The following is a 15,808-nucleotide window of genomic DNA, read 5'->3' on the forward strand; positions in this document are numbered from 1 at the left end:
GGATTGCACCGAAAACAACGATGAACGAAGGTGGAAATTTTATTGCAACGCATCGAGCACTCGGCGTTATCACGCGTAATCTTCCATAATACCCCTTATGAAAACACTGAATGCTCTATTCTGTGATACATTGGATAGTGAAAACATTACTGAAGTACAGTGGAGACCTCTGCGTTCGTCTACGGCGACTTGTCGATAACATAAGACCACACTCACCGCATAGAAGCAACCGGTGTTTTGAAGTACATTTAGCTGCACTCTAGCCATTGATTCCAATTTTACTGGTGACTGCTATTAAATACTTGGCCAACTGTACGGAACTTACAGTATACCTGTAGCGTATTTCTTATTACTCTACAGATTTAGTTAACGTGAACTGTCCCCTGTACAATGCAATGCTGCTTCCTGTAACATATAATCTCCCACGAAAAAGAAGATGAAAATTATTCTTATCCTTAAGAAACTGAAAACAGAACCTGAATAGAGCGCCACCGCACGGTGTTAACAATAATTATTCTGATAATTGTTCTGATAAATGTTCCAGGCTTAGCGGTCCCCCGTTTGTCGGCCCCATCCCGGGGATGTACTCGGCCAACTGCCACCTCATCCTTTGGGTGGTCGTCCGGGCAGCCGTTTTCTTTTCGGTCGTCCATGTTTAGAAATTTTAATTGGTCTTGTGGAGTCCATCCTTTCCACATGGTCCTTCCAATTTCCTTTTCTTATCTTCGTCTATTTATTTATATCTTGAATTCCCCACTGTTTTCTTGTCGATTTATTTGATTCATTTGTTTCCTTGTCCCACATGGTTTCTCCCGGAACCTGTCTTACACTTAGTACCTTAATTTCCAGACGAGATCTGATCGAATGATCACACAATACCATGAAATGAAGAAATTTCAGTTGTCTGTTCGTCCATCCTCGGAACTACTTATCCTGCACCCACACAACAGGGAGTCCACATTTTTTGGCATAGACAGACTACAATCGTAAGAATTTTTTTAATTCGGGAGTTTTCCTCGTATATAAGTTTTTATAACATCGTTTTTTCGAGACGAATACAAATTGAACTAGACGGTAGTTCAGTAGCTGAGACATGTAACTTCAATTTGTGAGGAACGCGCTTCAGATTCTCGCCGGACCTAAGTTTTCTTGATTCATTCACACATCATGTTGCGTAGATCCCATCACGTTGGACGACCTTCAGGATGTGGAAAGAGACAAGTCATATACTAATGGGCAGATGTAATCAGTGCAAGCTGCTTCTGTGAAGTATGTAAGAATAAATTATGACTAGTGTAATCTACTCATACTGACAATTATGGCAGTTACTTCAGATGTTTTTTCGTATTTTTTCCCTACATCAACGAGACGAAGGTTCGAATGCTTCGTCTGAAACGGCCGCCCGTTTCCCTGCAGAGTCCATATACTAGTACAATAAGGTTTGCGCTCCATCTTTAATGATTTCGTCATCGATGGCACGTTAAATACTAATGTTGCTGCCTTGTTACAGACAAAATAGCTCATGTAGTCATGGACTAAAAAATACAGAGGTGAGAGAATACATTTACGCAGTTGTCAAAGGTGACATCTGGTCACCAGGCCGGCGGAAAAATGCTGGAACACAAAAAAAGGCAAATATGGTCCTGTTTAAAAGGCTTTGAAAAGTGCTGCCTCATTCGACTTTCCTCCAAACCATTAAAAATGTTCCCAAAAATTTTGGAATGCAAACATATTCGCGCTCTTTTTAACATGCAACTTTCCTCTCATTCATACGAGCTCCCCTAACTGTAACTCGCTCACACCCACTAGCACCGAGCGAGGTGGCGCAGTGGTTAGCACACTGGACTCGCATTCGGGAGGACGACGGTTCAATCCCGTCTCCGGCCATCCTGATTTAGGTTTTCCGTGATTTCCCTAAATCGTTTCAGGCGAATGCCGAGATGGTTCCTTTGAAAGGGCACGGCCGATTTCCTTCCCAATCCTTCCCTAACCCGAACTTGCGCTCCGTCTCTAATGACCTCGTTGTCGACGGGACGTTAAACACTAACCACCACCACCACCCACTAGTCGATCGCTGTAAGTCGCTGATACCCATCCACCGCCACTTGTCCATTCTCACTCACTCATTCAGCCCAACTCACTGTCATTATTCTTTTTGCGTGTCTCTGTCACTGTCTCCTGTCTCACAGCCACAGTCTCCTTCCTTCTGTCCTTCTACTACTGTCTCCTCTCACTGTCCTACTACTACTGTTCCCTCTCACTGTCACAGTTTGCCACTTGCTCTCTCTTACTGCTACTATCTCATTCATTCATTCCTACTGCTGCTGTTTCTTCTCACTGTCTCTGTCTCACTCTTATTCGTTGTCACTATCATAGCCTCGGTCTCTCTTTATCAATGGTTCTCACCCTCTTCCACTTTCTCCTTCTCTCTATTCCCTTCTCACTGGCACTACCTCCTTCACTATTCTCCTAGCGCTCTTGTGTCACTGTCAAATATGTCCCACGGCCAGCGTCTCCGTCTCTTTGTCTCGCACTGCCACTGTCTCCTTTGCTCTTTCTGTACTACAACCACCCTCTACTCTCTTCCAGTATTTATTACTTTTTCGTCTCTTTCCCACTGCCACTTTCTCCCATCTCAGCATAAAAGAGCATAAATATGTTCGCGTGCCAAAATTTTTAGGAAAGTTTTGAAAGGTCCACAGGAATGTAGAATGAGACAGTTGGTATTCCACATTACAGTCAGAATCTTTTAAAAGGACTAGATTCGCCTTTTTTCTGCTACAGGAGGACATGTCACTCATCTGAAAAGAACTTCACGAGTCACTAAAATTTTGGTGCCTTCCTTATGTGACAGACAACGGCCTGGCTTTGCCGCAGTGGATAAACCAGTTCCCGTCAGATCACCGAAGTTAAGCGCTGTCGGGCGTGGCCGGCACTTGGATGGGTGACCATCCAGGCCGCCATGCGCTGTTGCCGTTTTACGGGGTGCACTCGGCCTTGTGATGCCAATTGAGGGGCTACTCGACCGAATAGCGGCAGCTCCGGTCAAAGAACACCATCACAACGACCGGGAGAGCGGTGTGCTGACCCCACACCCCTCCTATCCGCATCCTCAGCCGCGGATGACACAGCGGTCGGATTGTCCCGATGGGCCATTTGTGGCCTGAAGACGGAGTGCTTTTACTTATGTCAAATTTAAACAACACAAAGGTAATCTTAACCCTCAGGCCGGATGTTACATGTACAAAAATTATACATTGCATCTGTACTACAACACGTTACATCACTCTATAAAATACGTTTCCGTCTCACACAGGATGTTACTTGCGTATTTTACGAGTACAAATAGGGCAGCTTTGAACCTCCTCATCTCCGAAAAGAATGAAGGTATCAAGGAAATTGTCAAGGTTGTTAGAGATCGAGATCTTAGGAATATACTATAAAAAATACAGCCTTTTACTGAGGTGTATCTCGACAAAGATGATAATTTTTTAAAACGGGAAGATGGCGCTACTAGATAAATACCTAGAGAACACACGGGTAAAATTTGAGCAATTCTCTGAGGTCAGCTATTTAGATATCCGCTACTGACGGCAAAAAATGGCTAAGCCGCTTTTCCGTGTTTTCTCAGGAACCGCCCGTGAAATAAATGGTACATCAATAAGTCCCATAAAGCGCACCGTAGACCACTTCCAAAGCAAAAAGAACCAAGCGATTTGCTCTATTTGCCTATGCTGGAGGATGCGTGTAATATCAAAACTTTGACCCTGTGCTGTACGATAGTTCCAGTAAAAGGTTCCTTCTGTTGGGTATACAAATAGTCCCTAGCCCAAAGGCCATCCAAAACACGTAACCCTACCTTTCTATGACCAACAGAGGCCCCGAAAAATCCCGTTTCTATGCGCCGCGTTTTGAAACATACTGGTAGCGCATGCTGTCGCATGCGTGTCGATATACAGGACGGATTCGAACTCTACTTAAAAACTTTGAGAGAAAATTCAGATTTGTACGGTTAAAACAAAACAAAAAACAGTCTCCAGTGGTTCTGTGGGCCTTAACGCTAAAGTACAATATTAGCGTTTCCTTATCCTTGCTGGTACGACAGTTCTTTGGCAGGCGGACTGTGCGCCCGAACTTCGCGCCTCGCACATTACAGATAAAGCGCATGGGCTTCCACAATGTTGACAGAGTGAGACAGTCATCCGAACACAGTTTATTAAAGTTACTCACCTTGCATTGACTTATAGCTCACCCACCAGTAGTGACGGGATATCCAACTGGGTCAATCGACTGTTTTCTTTTTTCCTTCAGTTGCGGTTTTGAGCCTAACGAAACAACCGAGTGAAACCATTCTCTGCGGCCACGTCGGCTGTTTGAATGTTTTTCACTCATTGTCCGTCTTTCAATTGTTTCGCATAATGTGATTCAACCGACTGACACAAGACTCTCACGTTTACCTCATTTGAACGAATGTTTTCACTCAGCCTCCGGGTAGATGTGTTTCTGATGATCAAAAGTACCCGGACACCTATTCATGGACGTTAATATGGCATTTGTCAACTCTTCGCCTGTGTGACGTCTTGAACTCTGTTGGGGACACTTTCAATGAGGCGTCTTAATATCTTTGGAGGAACAGCAGCCCATTCTTCCTCAAGAACCGAAACCAAAGGAGGTAGTGTTACTCGACGCTGGGGTCTGCAACGAAGTCGACGTTCTAACTCATCGCAGAGGTGTTCGATTGGGTTCAGGTCGGAATTCTCGACAGGACGGTCCATTCTAGGAATGTTGCTGTCCACGAACCACTGCCTCAAAGATGCTGCTTTATGACAGGGAGCACTGCCATGCTGATACAAACGGTCTTTGTCTCCGAGCCGTTACTCTACAATACACAGTACACGGTGCTGCAAAATGTGTTCATATCCTTCCGCATTAAACGTTCTCTTCAGTGCAATCAGGGAACCACATCCTTACCATAAAAAACATCTCCACCGTATTTCACTGTTCGCGCTACACATGATGGCAAATAACGTTGTCCCGGCGTTCGCCAAACCCAAACTCTTGCCGGGTAGTGTGATTCGCCACTGCAAATCGCTCGTTTTCAGTCACCCACTGTGTTGTGGCGTCGCTCTTACGTCACCTCAAGTGCCGCTTAGCACTGACTGCAGAAATGTGTCCGGCCGGAGTGGCCGAGCGGTTCTAGGCGCTTCAGTCTGGAACCGCGAGACCGCTACGGTCGCAGGTTCGAGTCCTGCCTCGGGCATGGATGTGTGTGATGTCCTTAGGTTAGTTAGGTTTAAGTAGTTCTAAGTTCTAGGGGACTGATGACCTCAGCTGTTAAGTCCCATAGTGCTCAGAGCCATTTGAACCATTTTTTTAGCAGAAATGTGCAGTTTATGTGCAGCTGATAGCCAGCTGTGTCCCGTTCTTTTTAACTCCCTACACACAGTAGTTCTGTCAGCTGGACTGCTGATAGTACTTTGGAACTCATCAGCAATTCCTTCTACTTATTTCATGCAATTTTTTACAATCATCAGTAGTACGGTACGGGATCTGAGCACAATTTTGATATCAAATTGATATGCAAATCAACTATGTTGATCAATTAATTACCCCACCACCACCACATCCCCGCCACAAGATGACATCAAGTGTTTCCCTAAGGCGGCACGAGGGTCCCCGAACACTCCCCTCCTCACCCCTCCCCATTCCGCACCTCCCCAATTGGTGGGAATTTCGAATTTTGGCGGGAATTTCGAATTCTGGGGGAATTTCAAAAATGGTAAGAATTTCGTTGTCCCAGGGCTGTGCTGACGTCCCACCCCATCCTCTACCCGGTAACTGGTGGGAAATCTGGCACTCGAACCACTGTTCTCCTGGAAGGAAAACCCAAGTTCCCCCTCCCAACACACGAAAACTGCCCAGATGCAGGAGAGGAAGGTGAGGTTATTGTACTTTTTATTTTGGTTGGAAACCGAAGTAGAGATCGGTCCTAACTACGTAATCAATCATAAATATCGGCGCAAATTAAACAATTGTATGCATACTGCTACACAAAGAGTAGCTAAAATCGCAATGCAGCTTAAAAATTGATGATGCCATAAAACTGGTGTTATCCTCCAAGAAAAAATTTTCACAATATCACTCGAAACTAATGGTAGACGTACTCTACCCCTCAACTACAAGATGGTGGAAAAAAGACTGAAGTGAAAGGCACTCTCTTTACTTTTTTTTGGTCGGAAATATGTTCAGCTGATGAGATGCTGGAGCTGGACAGAGAGATATAAGTGTATCACCTGTAAGCCTACAACTGACGACTGCAGCTATCGCTACTTGAAGTCGGAGTTCACTACAGACGCCTCCCCCTGCATGGCTCGACAATCACCCTGCAGCCTAGGTAATTGAAGCCAATATACACTGGCACAGCTGATGGAAAATGCTTCACTGTTCTAATCACACATTGAAATAGTTGTGAATAGAAAAGCAGCACTTGGAATCGACGGGTCATAATGCAACACATGTACTGGGGAAAATCGCCATCCCCAAAGATTGCAACAGGAGAGAAGGGCAGCAGTTGAACGTGCATTCTCATCGCTGTACAGTCAGGAACTAGCGAAATTATAGAGGCTCCTACCACCCCTCATCCCCCACCTCCCACCCTGCCCTCCTCCACCTACGGTGGAGAGACAGGCTTTTTTCAAACAGCCAGTTGCTACCACACACGGCGCATTTCTTTGTGGCATACCACCGGCGGACAAGTGCGCGGTTGCCGGTCGCACCCAGCCTGCCTTGGGGCGACGGTCCAGACATCGGCCCTTCGCTAACACAAAACGGTGTACACCCACTAAACAAATCTAGATAGATGACATCAAAGTGTAACTGGACCTTAGTTGGAACAACACACAAACACAGTAGGCCCGTTCCCAACACCTCCGGCAGCACGCGGTTCTGCGGGAAAAACACTTCATTGTAACAAAACAACCGTATTTAACGTCAACGCATCTCTTATGAACGAGCACAGGAAACCATAACTGTGACGATAATAAATGACCTCTTTCCTCAGTCCATTTTCTTTTAGTTTCATGTTCAACTGCAGAATACAATTCACATCTCTCTCTGCCCCCTGCCTCCTGTTATTTTGCGACATCCAGAGAAGTGAAAAAAAAAACTACATCACCGCTGCCAATCACAGATGACCAAACTGCAGAGGCTGGGCTACACACACCCTATACATGTCCACCTGCGTTGCAGAATGTCCTCATTGCTTCAAAACTGACATCGGAATAAAGAAAAAGAGTGAATTTAAACTCCAAAGGAAAAAAAGTCTATGTTAAGCGATTTATTTCAGCTTGATGGACAAATTACATAGTTTCAGAGCGCCCCTCGTGTTTAAATCAGTGTCTGTAAATACATTATCAAGCAAATGCATATTATAAACATTTCAGACACGTGAAATAAAATGAGAGAATGCAGCCTTTCACGTCATTTGTTCACACATCAGAAAAAAGACAATCATTTTGCGTTAGACAACAAGAAGCTATGATTCAAAAGGATGATACTGTTTTGTATACTATAGCAGGTGCTGTTTTACCAATACGATGATATATCACATTGGCATTTACGAAACCAATCGTGAGAGTCTGTCTTGCAACAAGGCTTCCTATAAGATTTTACATCGTCTCTCTCTCTTCAGATACATCGAAAACAAATACTGTCTGCATGCTTACATTTGACATTTTTGCTCAATAACTTCCCTCTACCGATCTGCCTGTAAAGTTCCTGCCATCCAGCAGACAATCATTCACAATAGTAGCAGATTCTTGCATTCTAGTTTTGTAAGCAATTAGATCATTACAGTGTGTTTCACGCAATCTACTCACATATCGGGAAAAACACTATCATTTCTAGATAAGACAACGAGCTATAATTCCAGTGGTGTCTACATTACAATTAGAGGCTATGAAGAAGAAAATAACACAGAATTTGCGGTAACACCTATTTTCAAACACGCAGTCGTGACGATAATAATAAAAACAGGCATGATTCCATGGGAATAGATACTGCTGATTTCTATTAGTTTTATTAGCAAAATCGGTGTAGTTCTGAGAGAACTATCTGCATCCAAACTTTAACCAGCTATACCACTAGTTGTGATAGAACTTCCTATAAGATTTTACCACTTCTCCCTCTTCCGGTATATCGAAAAAAAAAACAAATACCGTCTGCATGTTGACATCGAGCGTATCACATAAACACATATCGCTCCATTGTAGCATGTGGCCAGTGGTCTAAGTCGCTTGCACAGACCTGTGTAAAGTTTTGTCTATTGTACTGGAGGAAGACCATATCCAACAGACTGTGAATTACAAGAGAGGGTTCCTGTATTGTTCTTTTATAAAGACTTTAACACGTTGTTTTTCAGCTGTAACACATCAAAGCAATGTATGACTACAGCTTTGTACACTGCGATACATTTTGTTTTTCTGTCACGACTTCAAGGTCTGCGTTAGACGCTAAACCAACATTAACATGTTCAGATCCACATGCCCTCATAGAAAGCTGAACATTGCATGGTGTAAACTATGCAGTTCCCACAACACACAGGATGGTAGCAACAAAACATAGAGGCGATGTTCTTCATTGTCAAAAAGGTGGATGACATCACAGCACATGGAAACTGGAACAGTTTGTAGCATGTAGAGCGTTTTCAAATGGCTATCCGAATGTGATGACCTTCACAGTTAATCTCATCTTCCACAATGATAAGGAAGCAGATGTCTCGGTGTTCCGTTTTGAAGAGCATTGTTTCCTCGTTTTGCAGTCACGTACATGATTACTGTTCTGGTGTTGACCATCGCCAGAAGGTGCTATTCACAACAAGTGCGAGGTAGTAGAAATAAAAAGAGGTACTGTTATCTTATTGGTGGAAGGAAAGTGTGGAGGGCATCGCAGCATATGGAAGTAGGACGAGCCTGCAACACTGATAAACACTTCCAAACAACTGTCTGAAGGTGGTGACCTCTACATTTTAATCCCATGCTCCACACTGACAAGTAGCAGATATCCAGTGTTCCACCACAGCTTTCTCCATCTCAACCAAATTATTTTAGTAAATCATTATGGGGTAATCAACAGCATATCAGTGGACATATGTAAATGAATAGCATACCAGTGGGCAGTTGTATTATAATACACACTGTAGTTGATAGCATGATCAATTTTAGCAATTTTACCTGTTGTTAAGTAAATTCACCACCGTACGTTGACACATCAGAATGCTTCCCTAATTTCCGTATCATTGTTAAATCATCCCTCCACTACTTTGCAAGTACCATATACTAGACTGCGAATGAAGTTAGATGACTGCAGTACATCCATTCGATCATACACCAAAATATACCAGACAGTGTCCTATATCGACGCAGTTAGGTTCTCCACATACTTTCAGCAAATCGATCATAATGCAGAATTTACAGTTACGACCAGCCATATTTTCCTGTGTGGATGGACATCACAAAGTATTCTCGCATTTGTAGGATAGACTGACAGATACCCCCCCACATACACACACACACACACATTGTCCTTGACCAATTTTCCGTGTAACACGGTCGCCAATTTAATCTGCAGCTGACCAGAAGTATAACGGTTCTGTACCCCCTACATTCCACGTTTAGTGAAGGAACATGTCGAGCCGTGTCTTTAACTGCTGTTCACTGAAGACTATTGCACACCAATCTTACCCACAGCACCTATGTAAGTGCGCAAGATCTCTCCAGATGCGTGCATGTCGAGGAGGGTAGCATCCCTTACTGGTGTACAGTAGACATTAGAGTGATGCAGTGATATACCAGATGGTTAAGAATAAACGTTTGGTTTATGCATGAAAGAGCTCCAGACGGATGGAATTTGAAACATTTCACGTAAAAAAAATGGTTCAAATGGCTCTGAGCACTATGCGACTTAACTGCTGAGGTCCTCAGTCGCCTAGAACTTAGAACTAATTAAACCTAACTAACCTAAGGACATCACACACATCCATGCCCGAGGCAGGATTCGAACCTGCGACCGTAGCGGTCGCTCGGTTCCAGACTGTAGCTCCTAGAACCGCACGGCCACTCCGGCCGGCAATTTCACGTAAATCAACTCTGTTATCAATTCTGAAGTATTTTTCCACTGTCTGGAGTTAGTACCAGCAGAAGTACCGGCATGAGGGAAATTATCATAGAGCATAAACACATACTCCTGTGGCTGCACAGTACTGCATCTAAAACTGCTATGTTGTTAAAGCCATATGTTTTCCAAAGTATTGGCCATGCGGAACGCAATGCTCTTAGTACTCTAACGCAGGATATACTTGTCCAACATCAGACATACACCCATCCTGCAAGTTTCTACCCCAATCACTATGACGACAAACCTTAAAATGGTAAAACTACTTATTTCTGCTCTACTCTGACCTGTACCCGCCGCTCGAGCTGCTTATAAACCAACTAGAAAGAAGACAGGAGACTGTTGTTCTGTCCATTAGAAAATTAATGGATTTCATACGTCTTTTCAAGTCGGAAAAGTACGTAACATCAGTCACACTTCCCGCGTCAGCCGTGCTTATTATTAGTAGTAGTAGCAGTTTTGATGGATGCGGCTAGGCCCCGCTAGGAAATAGCAGGAGGAGAAAACGACATGAAATTTTCTATAGTTGATACATTGATTTACCATCCATGCCCTGCTGCATGAAAATGCACACGAAGAAGTACCAACTTTTTACGAGGGAGTAAGCACCAAGATCAGTAGCCAAAGGAGATGTAACAGTCTGATTGCTGTTTACAATAGCATCGCCACGGCTCTGGTAGCATTCCTCTTGCACAAAGAAGTCCTGGTCTCATGTTCGGTAGTTTCGCTCATGTGTTGTATAATATAGCAAATTTGTCCTAACACTACATCTCTCGAGTACACCCTCCTCACACTATTAAAGGTGATGTATGTGGCATCAGTCCACTCTCCTACAGAACATTCTACAGAATGGCTTAAGTCTGATAAATCCATTAATTCTTCTCCTTAACACTTAAGGAATAACACTGCTTGTGAGACCAACCATAATTCAGTAATATCTATATTCGACTATCTTTATTCGACTCAGGATTTGGATACATATTTTTCGCCTGCTTTAATATAGCTCCTCTTTGTAATACTTATATCACATTTGTTGAAGTACGTTGTTACGAAAACGCAAGTTCAAAAAATGGCTCTGAGCACTATGGGACTTAACAGCTGAGGTCATCAGTCCCCTAGAACTTAGAACTACTGAAACCTAACTAACCTAAGGTCATCACACACATCCATTCCCGAGGCAGGATTCGAACCTGCGACCGTAGCGGTCTTGCAGTTCCAGACTGCAGCGCCTTTAACCGCACGGCCACTTCGGCCGGCCTGCATTGCATTTGCTCTATCTTCTGTATGTCTGTGTCATGTGTGCGTCGCGGATGGCTCCGATAAACTCGACCCAATCCTCTCGCTAATAGATCCACCTTCAAAATCCTGTCCTGGACGTAGTGCACTGTGTATCCACAACTAGACACCATTCCAGATTTAACACGGGGTGGACCCACATTCTAAAACTAACTCAAGCCTACCCTGGGTCATGGGATCCATCCGCAACACATGCTTAGCATAGACATACAGAAAACGGCCTCCCAGGTCCCCAGACCTCAATCCATGTAATTGTTGGTAGTGGTGTTACCTGAACTCACAAGTCTACCGTGATCGCCTGACCCCATTAGGTATTAGGGATGCTAAAAGACAACATCCGATGGCAGTTTCTCATCATACCTACTGATATGCTCTACAGTGCTGTTAACAACATTCTCCTTCAACTACAGGTATTGCTGATGAATGATGGCCGAAATGCTGATCATTTGTTATAAAGAACATCGTCTTTACTAAAAACCAATTGTTTTGGTTCAAATGGTTCTAAGCACTATGGGACTTAACATCTGAGGTCATCAGTCCCCTAGACTTAGAACTACAAGGACATCACACACATCCATGCCCGAGGCAGGATTCGAACCTGCGACCGTAGCAGCAGCGCGGTTCCGGACTGAAGCGCCTAGAACCGCTCGGCCACAGCGGCCGGCTCAATTATTCTAATTACTGCTTTTGTATCATAAGAAGCGCCATGTGTTGGTCATCTTGTGCACTTTTCTTGGTTCCAATAAAACCCCATGTCGTTTCAAGCATGTGTGTCAATTTTTACCTTCCTACCTACATTATATTGTGAAGTATTGAACTTTCAAATGTGAACCGGCCTCTGGGTCTCCCTGTATAACTTCTAAATGACCATTACGTAAATGACCCCGAGAAAACTAGGAAAAGAATTAATGGATTTTAACAGTATTTCATAAGTGAGTGGTCTTATTATCTGTGTTTATATTTAATTAATGTAAGCTGTACTTTGAAGTGAGTCGTTAACATGTTTAATTCCTCCACTGTTTACCACAGGCGGTCTGTTTCCTCGACTTGTGTGGTGGCATCAAACGTATGAATCTCACGTAATAAATCTTGTTACATTTACATGTAATGTGGTCCGTTTACGTTTTAACTAGGAAAGAACAGCTACTCTCTCAGTCATAGTGCCTAATTCTTACAATTATCGCTCTTATATTGTGTGCTGTCTTCTAACGTCGCAAAGACAACATTATTCCCAACAATCAGCGCTGCGTGCACACTATTCTGTGCCTACATATAGCTTACTGAAGTATGTTGGCTAATAAGTATCTTTACTTACTTGTTCGCTGCGATTACCCAGTTGAGCTGAAGACAGTGTGACGTGATCGTAATATTCGATCCTGATTAGATTAGATTAGTACTTGTTCCACAGATCATGAATACAACACTTCGTAATGATGTGGAACGTGTCAGGTTAATAAAAGGTGTCTATACAAGATATTACATTACGCAAAATATTACATGACACTCAATAATTTTTTTTGTGAAGGTTGGCAAATTACCCACTTACTATATCCAAAAATTCATCTAATGAGTAGAAGGAGTTGCCATTAAGAAATTCTTTTAATTTCTTTTTAAATGCTATATGGCTATCTGTCAGACTTTTGATGCTATTAGGTAAGTAACCAAAGGCTTTTGTGCCAGCATAATTTACCCCCCTCTGAGCCAAAGTTAGATTTAACCTTGAGTAGTCAAGATCATCCTTTCTCCTAGTGTTGTAGCCATGCACACTGCTATTACTTCTGAATTCGTTCGGATTGTTAATAACAAATTTCATAAGTGAATATATATATATATATATATATATATATATATATATATATATATATATATATATATATATATTGTGAGGCTACAGTGAAGATTTCTAGCTCTTTGAATAAGTGTCTGCAGGATGATCTTGGATGAGCTCCAGCAATTATTCTGATTACACGCTTTTGTGCAATGAACACTCTTTTACTCAATGATGAGTTACCCCAGAATACGATGCCATACGAAAGCAGAGAATGAAAATAGGCGTGGTAAGCTAATTTACTCAGATGTATATTGCCAAAATTTGCAATGACCCTAATAGCGTAAGTAGCTGAACTCAAACGTTTCAGCAGATCCTCAGTGTGTTTTTTCCAGTTCAACCCCTCATCAATGCATACACCTAGAAATTTTGAATATTCTACCTTAGCTACCGATTTCTGATCGAAGTCTATATTTATTAATTGGGTCATTCCATTTACTGCGTGGAACTGTATACACTGTGTTTTGTCAAAGTTTAATGAGTTTAATGATGGCTCTCGGTTTTGAAGTTTCCCACCTCGGCTGTTTTTGACGAATATTCACTTTATTACATCTTACATGACTGGCCAATTTCTGACCTTCAGGCCATTTTCAAGCACAGTAGGTGTCAATTCGGTTACTCTCTTCATATATTCCTACGGATTAACACTCCCAGCGCACCTATGAATGATTTCTGACTCTCTTCCAAAGAATTCGTATTCATCGAAAACTATCAATGTTGTGCTTCCTGTTAAGCAACCGATAATGAATACTACAGGACCAAAAAAAATAAAAATAAAAAAACTGTAACGTACTGACACGAAAATCAACGTCAATTCGCTCCTCGAGGCTGTTGGCTGAGTGATGCTATTGGCTTTGGTGTCATTTGGTGGACTGCCCCTCGTTAATGTCATAGAATGAAGAAATATTTATGAAGCGAGCATAGCGTACAATGCACGACAACAATATCAAGCGGAATTGTCACGAAACTTTAGTACAACGGTGTTTGTTTATATTTTGCTCTAAACCCAAAATATAAGAATTTCATGCATATGTTCTGTTTTTACACATTTATTTATTAGTGAGAGCAATGGTGAATAACTGTTGTTGCTATGTGTGCAAATCGAAATACGTGAAACAAGGAACAGGGAAGTAACACAAGTCACATGCCTCACTCCAGAGACAGTTCTACGTTATGGATACGGTTTCCTCCCACCGTATTACTTCCCATCCGTCCTCCCACCTCCCACCCGTTCTCGTTCATGCCACCTTACAATGTTGTAACGGCCGGACTATAACCTTCGCAACAAAGTGACATTAAGGTGCTAGATGGCACACATCCATCAGTCACAGCAGGACAAGACATGCATTTGGGTCCGTCAGCCGTACCGAAATTCAACTGCTGCTGACTGGAGACTGTATTTCAGTTACGACAACGTTATGATTGACGTTTCAGCGAGTCTATTGGTAGGTGTGAGGCCGCCAATCTCGAGTGCCATGTGCTTGCTGTGTCGCCTGTAGATAGACGCTGAGTCCTGTCAAGCCTTGCTAACTGCACTCCGGCTACACCGTCTCCATCACAGTTATTTTATTAGAGCTCTATCCTCCATCTGGTGAGAGAAGGTCGCTGACAGTTAACAGCACTGTTTGCAGCTTTTAGTAGCGAAACGCAAGAGCCTGTCACAACGCTGACTGGCTGCGTAGGACTGAGGCAATAATATGGCGTCGCCATACATCGAAGTAACAGATTTGTAATAATTGTTTATGTGACTGTGGTACCAGCTGATGCTCAAATTGCTGTTACAGATGCCAGAGCCATACGTCCAATGCGATGGTCTTCCGTCTCGGTAGTGACACGTGGCTGTCTGGAGCCCGGTCTTCTGGCGGCCGTACACTCAGGTGAGCGCCGCTGCCAGCAAACATGTACTGTGGCTTCATTCCTGCCAAGTCTTTCTGCAGTGTCGCAGAAGGGACATCTAACTCCTCGTTCAAACTCAGTGAGGTGCTGATAACGGCGCCTTTGTCGCCTTAAAGGCATTCTTGACTAACATCAACTCACTACGTCTAATCTCAAAGATAAGTAATCCTCACAGTCATTACAGCGTGTATTGCCGAGCGGGATTAGCCGAGCGGTCTCAGGCGCTGCAGTCATGGACTGTGCGGCTGGTCCCGGCGGAGGTTCGAGTCCTCCCTCGGGCATGGGTGTGTGTGTTTGCCCTTAGGATAATTTAGGTTTAGTAGTGTGTAAGTTTAGGGACTGATGACCTTAGCAGTGAAGTCCTGTAAGATTTCACACGCATTTGAACAGCGTGCATTTAAACCAAGTCTGATTTACATTCTCATAGTGGCTCTGCTAGCGCCGCTCTTACGCGACTGGCGCGAAATTTGAACACACATCATCCTTCAGATATAGAAAAACGCCTACCAACTTTAGTTCATGTCGCACAATTCCTTGGTGTTGAGATTTTTTACCCGTCATGTACGAGGGCCGTTCACAAAGTAATTTCCGTTTCTATTTCTATCCGCGGCAGCGCTA

At 43.3% G+C, this 15,808-nt stretch overlaps 1 protein-coding gene across 2 annotated transcripts in view; it reads right to left on the reverse strand.

Moving 5' to 3' along the window:
* Positions 1-15,808, reverse strand: part of LOC126478212 (ATP-binding cassette sub-family C member Sur) — a 402,049-nt gene that overhangs the window by 323,044 nt on the left and 63,197 nt on the right. The window lies entirely within an intron of this gene.

Source organism: Schistocerca serialis, chromosome 1 (genome assembly GCF_023864345.2).
Source record: "Schistocerca serialis cubense isolate TAMUIC-IGC-003099 chromosome 1, iqSchSeri2.2, whole genome shotgun sequence".
In the NCBI taxonomy this organism is placed as follows: Eukaryota; Metazoa; Arthropoda; class Insecta; order Orthoptera; family Acrididae; genus Schistocerca; species Schistocerca serialis.